The following is a 6,848-nucleotide window of genomic DNA, read 5'->3' as shown; positions in this document are numbered from 1 at the left end:
GGATTTTTGTCATACTAAGAGATCTTTCATGATAGCAACCCCTGGTGGGAAGATAGCTTCCAATCAAATTGTTAGACATGTGCCAATTAAGTTGGGTAGCAAATTGATAAAGACATATTTGATCTTACTGAACTTAGAAGGCATGGATGTTCTTTTGGGTATGGATTGGATGACTAGACATAAAGTACTATTAGATATCTCTTCCTGAGCTATCGAGATAGATTCACCATATCAAGGAGCCACCATACTCTATCTACCACAATGAGAGTGCTTCAACTCTTGTGCCTATGCCATAAAAGAAGTAATGATTGAAGATATTCCTGTTGTGTGTGAGTATGCGGATGTATTTCCAGATGATTTATCTGGAATGCCCCCTGATAGAGATATCGAATTCGTTATCGAGCTTCAATCCGGTACCGCCCCTATTTCTAAGAGGTCGTACCGTGTGCCTCCAAATGAGTTAGCAGAATTGAAAATCCAACTTCAAGACCTTCTTGACAAGGGTTTTATACGTCCAAGTGCTTCACCATGGGGATGTCCAGCCCAGTTTGTGAAGAAGAAGGACAACAGTTTGAGGCTATGTGTTGATTATCGACCACTCAATGCGGTTACTATTAAAAATAAGTATCCTCTTCCCCGCATTGATATCCTGTTTGATCAGTTAGTTGGAGCCAAGGTTTTCTCTAAGATCGATCTTCGTTCTGGCTACCATCAAATAAAAATCAAGCCCTGTGATATTCTGAAAACAGCTTTCTCGACCAGATATGGACTTTATGAGTATCTGGTTATGTCTTTTGGTCTTACCAATGCCCCGGCATATTTTATGTACCTGATGAATTTAGTCTTCATGCCAGAGCTTGATAAATTCGTTGTGGTGTTCATCGATGACATTTTGATCTACTCCAAGAATGAATAAGATCATTCTCAGCATTTACGCATCGTTCTTCAGCGATTACGAGATTATCACCTTTATGCCAAATTCTCCAAATGTGAATTTTGGCTGGATAGTGTGAAATTTTTAGGTCATACTATCTCCAGTGAAGGTATATCAGTTGATCCAACTAAAGTGCAAGAAGTAATGGATTGGGAACCTCCTACTTCAGTCCATCAGATTCGCAGTTTTCTCGGTTTAGCTGGATACTATCGTCGATTCATTCCTGATTTCTCCAGAATAGCCAAACCTATGATGGAGTTATTAAAGAAAGGAGTGAAATTTGTTTGGGATGATAAATGTGAAGAAGCCTTTAAAACTCTCAAAGCACGATTGACTACTGCTCCAGTGCTGGCTACACCGGACAGTACCAAACCTTTTGATGTCTATTGTGATGCTTCTGGTACGGGACTTGGTTGTGTACTTATGCAAGACAACCGGGTGATCGCGTATGCATCAAGATCTCTCCGGAATCATGAGAAGAACTATCCAACACATGATCTGGAGTTAGCAGCTGTCATTCATGCTCTTAAGCTCTGGAGACATCATCTTATGGGAACTCATTGTAACATTTACACTCACCATTAGAGTCTCAAGTATATCTTCACCCAAGCTGATCTCAACATGAGACAGAGACGCTGGCTAGAATTGATAAAGGACTATGATCTAGAAGTGCACTATTTGAAGCGTTATATGGTTGAAGGTGTCGAACTCCTTTGAGTTGGTCACAAGCTGGAGAACGCAAAGTATTTGGGCCAGATCTAGTTACTGAGGCAGAAGAGAAAGTCAAAGTTATCCAGGCTAATCTTAAAGTAGCCCAATCCAGACAAAAAGTTATGCAGACAAAAGAAGAGATCCTTTACAGTTCAAGGTAGGGGATTTCTTATATTTGCAAGTATCTCCTACTAGAGGTGTTCAATGCTTCGGAATAAAAGGGAAATTGGCACCCCGATACATCGGACTATTTGAAATCATCGAAACTTGTGGACCAGTTGCTTACCGGATTCGTCTTCCTTCTCAGTTGGCCGCCATTCATGATGTCTTTCATGTATCTCAACTTAAGAAGTGCATCAAAGTGCCCACTGAGATTATTGAACCACAAGATATCGAGATTGAACCCGATTTATCTTACGCTGAGTACCCAATTAAAATTCTTGACACCAAAGAAAGAAGTACTAGAAGGGAGAAAGTTAAAATGTACAAAATCCAGTGGAATCATCATACTGAGGAAGAAGCCACTTGGGAGACTGAAAATTTTCTCCAAAGAAACTTTCCCGACTTTCTTAGAACAAATTCAGGTATCAAACCTTTCCATTCCTTTTCTTCCTGTAATCTAGGGGCAAGATTCCTTTTAGGGGGAAGGCTGTGACACCCTAGGTGTCTGCACAATAGGACTGCATTTATTTTATGCATCATGTGCTTGAATTGCTTGAGCAAGGATCTTATTTTAAAAGTATAAGGTCATTTGTGTAAATATGATTTGATGCAAGGTCTTTTTTATAATTTGACTTGAATAGGATGGGTGAATATTGCTTTTGAGGAGGGTTTATTTGCAAAATTTAGTGCAATCATTACATGGCAGAAAATTTTACTTTTTAGTCTGAATTTGAGGTGAATTTGCATTGGAAAAGACAAAAGTCCATTAAATTCAAAATCCTTCTTTTGTTTTCAAAATAACTCTTTAACCTTTGGTCAAATCAATTTTTGCACAATATCAAAGTTGTAGATCTTGAAAAGTTGAACAACTTTCATGTTGGGCACTTTTCATTTGAGCCCTAGTTTTGGAGATATTTTTGTTTTACAGTAGAGCCCCTAAGCTTTGCAGAAATCACAAACCAGTCCAGCCTTCATCTTCCACCTCCCTGCTCCTCTGCTTGCTCTGTCGCCGGCGCTGAGCAGTGCCGCCCGCCACCGTGGAGGGCCGCAGGCCACCTCCTGCTCTCCGTGGCACCCATGCGTCGCGCCCGAGCTCATCGCCGCCCTTTTCCCCTCACGCTGGAGCTTCCCCGTCTCTGCCACGCACACCCGAGCCCCAGACGGCCGCCACCTCGCCGCCGCCGTGGCCAGCCCAGGGCAGTGCCCCGGCTCCCCTCTTCTTGCACACAGCAGCACCAGCAGAACCCCCTCATTCTGTTTCTCTCGCTTCCTCGCCAAATCCCCGCCCCGAAACCCCAGAACACCACTGCCGCCGCCGAACTCCGGTGAGCTAGACGCCGCCTTGAACCCGCCGCTCCAGACCATTTCCGACCCTCTCGACCCCCTAGCGAGCTCCACCTTGGGCCCGCGAAGCTCACCAGCCTCCACTTGTCGCCAATCCCTCACCAGAGAAGCTACTGTAAAATTTTCAGAATTTATCTATGCTTAAAATAGAAGTAATAATTTTGACAAAATTAAACCACATATTAGTACAGAAAGTTCTATAATGTTTCTGGATCCTAAACAATTTATTATAATTAAAGCCTACTTAACAAGCATTAAATCAAAGATATAGCTAAACAGATCTAAAATTTCTCAAACTTGCGCAACAGCATGGTTTTAGTGACATGCATGCATGAAAAAGTTTCAAACACAGAAATTTAATATTTCTACCAGCATAAATACATTAGCAAAACTAGTAGATCTAGGAATCTTGAAACTTTGACCTAGTTAAAGATATCAAAAAGGGTTCAAATTTTTACCAAGTACAAGTAACTCTGCAAGACACATTCTAGCCAAAAACCACATGAAGTTACTAAGTACAACTCCTAGAAAAATTAAATACTATTTATTCTATTCTTTTTCTTGGATTAACATGAAGACCAAAACTGAAGATGTGTATGTAACAAAACTTGTAGGTCTCGTAACAAAGATTCCAAAACATTTGGATTTGTATTTTTCTAATTTTTCTACGAATTTATAGGCATTTTCATAGTTCACTAATTTGAATTCTAGAGTTCATGTCATTTTTACACTTGGACCCCTGGAATCATGTTTCTAAATTACGAATAGGTCCTTCGCCGGGAAACAAGAATAGAGCCGCCGTTTCGGCTCAGATTCCGGTGAAGTTCGGCACCGCCGGTGAGGGAAAGGTGGGGAAAACGATGAGGAGCTCGAGCCGCACCTTTTGGTGGCTCTGGCTCGGTGGGAGATGGTTGGAAGGGGGCTCATCGACGGCGAGCAGCGGCGGTCGGCGTAGGGGATCGGCGGCGAGGATGCTCCGGCGGTCGAGGGTGGAAGAGGAGTGACTGGGGAGCTACGCGAGAGTGAGGTGGAGCTGAAGGCGGGGTCTGCGCGGGCGGAGCGGCCGTGGAGAAGCGGGGTGACGGTGAGCTCGAGCTCGCCGGCGTTCGGGTGGGCGGTGGCGGCGTTCTGGGTGTTTGGGGAGGGGAACTAGCGAGAGAGTAAGGGGATTGGAATGCGGGGGTTCCCCTGGTGCTGAAGCACGCGAGAGAAGGGGAGCTGGGGCTCTTCCCCGAGCTTGCCACGGCGGCGGCGAGGTGGCGGCCGCGGAGCACGACCGGGGTAGCGTGGCGTGGGAAAGGGGGCTCCAGCGCGGGTGGAGTGGGGCCAGGGGGTTGCGGGGGTGCCGCGTGTGGCGGTGGGCAGCAGGAGGTGGCCTGCGGCCCTCCCTCGGCGGCGGGCGGCGCCGCTCTGCGCCGGCGGCAGAGGAAGCAGAGAGGGAGAGAGGAGGAAGACACAGGCTGGACCTATTTGCAATTTCAGAAAAGTTTAGGGGTCCTATTGTAAAACAAAAATAACTCCTAAACTAGGGCTCAAATGAAAAAGTGCCCAACATGAAAGTTGTTCAACTTTTCAAGATCTTCATCTTTGATGTTGTGCACAATTTGATTTGACCAAAGGTTGAAAGGTTATTTTGAAAACATAGAAAGGATTTTGAATTTAATGGTCTTTCATCTTTTCCAAAGCAAATTCACCTTAATTTCAGACTGAAAAGTAAAATTTCCTGCCATGTAATGATTGCACTAAATTTTACAAAGAAGCCCTCCACAAAAGCAACATTTGCCCACCCTATACAAATTAAATTATAGGAAGGTCCTTGCATCAAATCATATTTACACAATTAACCTTATTATTTTTTTAAATAAGACCTTTGTTCAAGCAATTAAGCACATGATGCATAAAATAAATATAGTTCTACTGTGCAGACACCTAAGGTGTCACAACACGTTCCACATCCCCGTGGATCAAGCATTGACATGCTCAGTGGAAGATCTCCCTATTCCAGAGCCAATCGAGGAAATAATGGCCACTTCCACCTTCGAGTTTGTTGACTTGGGCCTCGAGAAGGATATCGAGGAAATGCCAGAAGAAGTCAGCAATGCAGAAGAAGAATCCAGTGAAACTTCTGAACTGCTCGCGATTGAGAAGCCATCACGACCTCCGATTGAGCTAAAGCCTTTACCTTTAGGGCTTAGATATGTCTTTCTGAATAGCGATGTAGAGTCTCCCGTGATCATCAGCGACAAACTCTCGGAAGAAGAGACAAATAAGCTCATCGCTGTTTTAGAAAAGCATCGATCGGTCTTAGGCTATACCCTACAAGACCTCAAGGGCATCAGTCCTGCCCTCTGCACCCACCGATTCCCATTGGATCCCGCAATAACACCTTCTTGGGAACCCCAAAGAAGGTTGAACAATGCTATGAGGGAGGTGGTAAAGAAAGAGGTTCTTAAACTCCTAGATGCCGGAATTTTCTATCATGTTCCGCATAGTGAGTGGGTAAGCCCATTCCAAGTTGTGCCCGAGAAAGGAGGCATGACGGTGGTGGAAAATAGCAAGAACGAGCTAATTCCCCAATGAATCGTCACGGGATGGAGGATGTGTGTAGATTACAGGAAACTCAACAAGGCCACTAAGAAGGATCACTTCTGACTACCTTTCATCGATGAGATGTTAGAGCGATTGGCGAAGCATTCCTACTTCTGTTTCCTTGATGGTTATTCTGGTTACCATCAAATACCCATCCATCCCGAAGATCAGAGCAAGACCACGTTCACATGCCCTTATGGAACGTATGCCTACCAACAAATGTCGTTTGGGTTATGTAACGCACCCGCATCGTTCCAAAGGTGCATGATGTCCATTTTCTCCGACATGATCAAAGAAATTATGGAAGTTTTCATGGACGACTTCTCGATCTATGGGACGACCTTCGATCATTGTCTAGAAAATTTAGACAGAGTCTTGCAGAGATGCCAAGAAAAGGACCTGATCCTCAACTGGGAGAAATGTCAGTTCATGGTCCGTGAAGGCATTGTTTTAGGACACATAGTGTTCGAAAGAGGGATAGAGGTGGATAAGGCAAAGATTGAAGTCATTGAACAACTTCCGCCTCCCATCAATGTGAAAGGAATCAGAAGCTTCCTTGGCCATGCCGGATTCTATCGAAGGTTCATCGCAAACTTCTCCCAGATTGCTAGACCCCTCACAAGTCTCCTAGCCAAGGATGCCCCTTTCCAATTCACAGATGAGTGCCATAATGCATTTGAGGCACTAAAAAAGGCACTCATCTCAGCTCCAATCATTGAACCCCCAGATTGGAAGCTCCCATTCAAGATCATGTGTGATGCTAGTGATTACGCGGTGGGGGTCGTACTTGGGCAAACCAAGGATAAGAAGCATCACGCGATCGCGTACGCAAGCAAGACACTCATTGGAGCTCAGCTCAATTATGCCACAACAGAAAAAGAGCTCCTAGCATTTGTCTTCGCTATCGACAAGTTTAAATCCAAATTAGTGGGTACCAAGGTCATCGTCTATACAGACCATGCCGTACTCAAGTACCTCTTCACTAAAAAGGATGCTAAACCGAGGTTGATCAGATGGATTCTTCTACTCCAAGAGTTTGATTTGGAAATTAAAGATAAGAAAGGAGTAGAGAATTCAATGGCGGATCATTTATCGCGCATGACCAATA

The sequence above is a fragment of the Panicum virgatum genome, chromosome 2K (genome assembly GCF_016808335.1).
Source record: "Panicum virgatum strain AP13 chromosome 2K, P.virgatum_v5, whole genome shotgun sequence".
Taxonomy (NCBI): domain Eukaryota; kingdom Viridiplantae; phylum Streptophyta; class Magnoliopsida; order Poales; family Poaceae; genus Panicum; species Panicum virgatum.
This window is presented reverse-complemented; position numbering follows the sequence as displayed.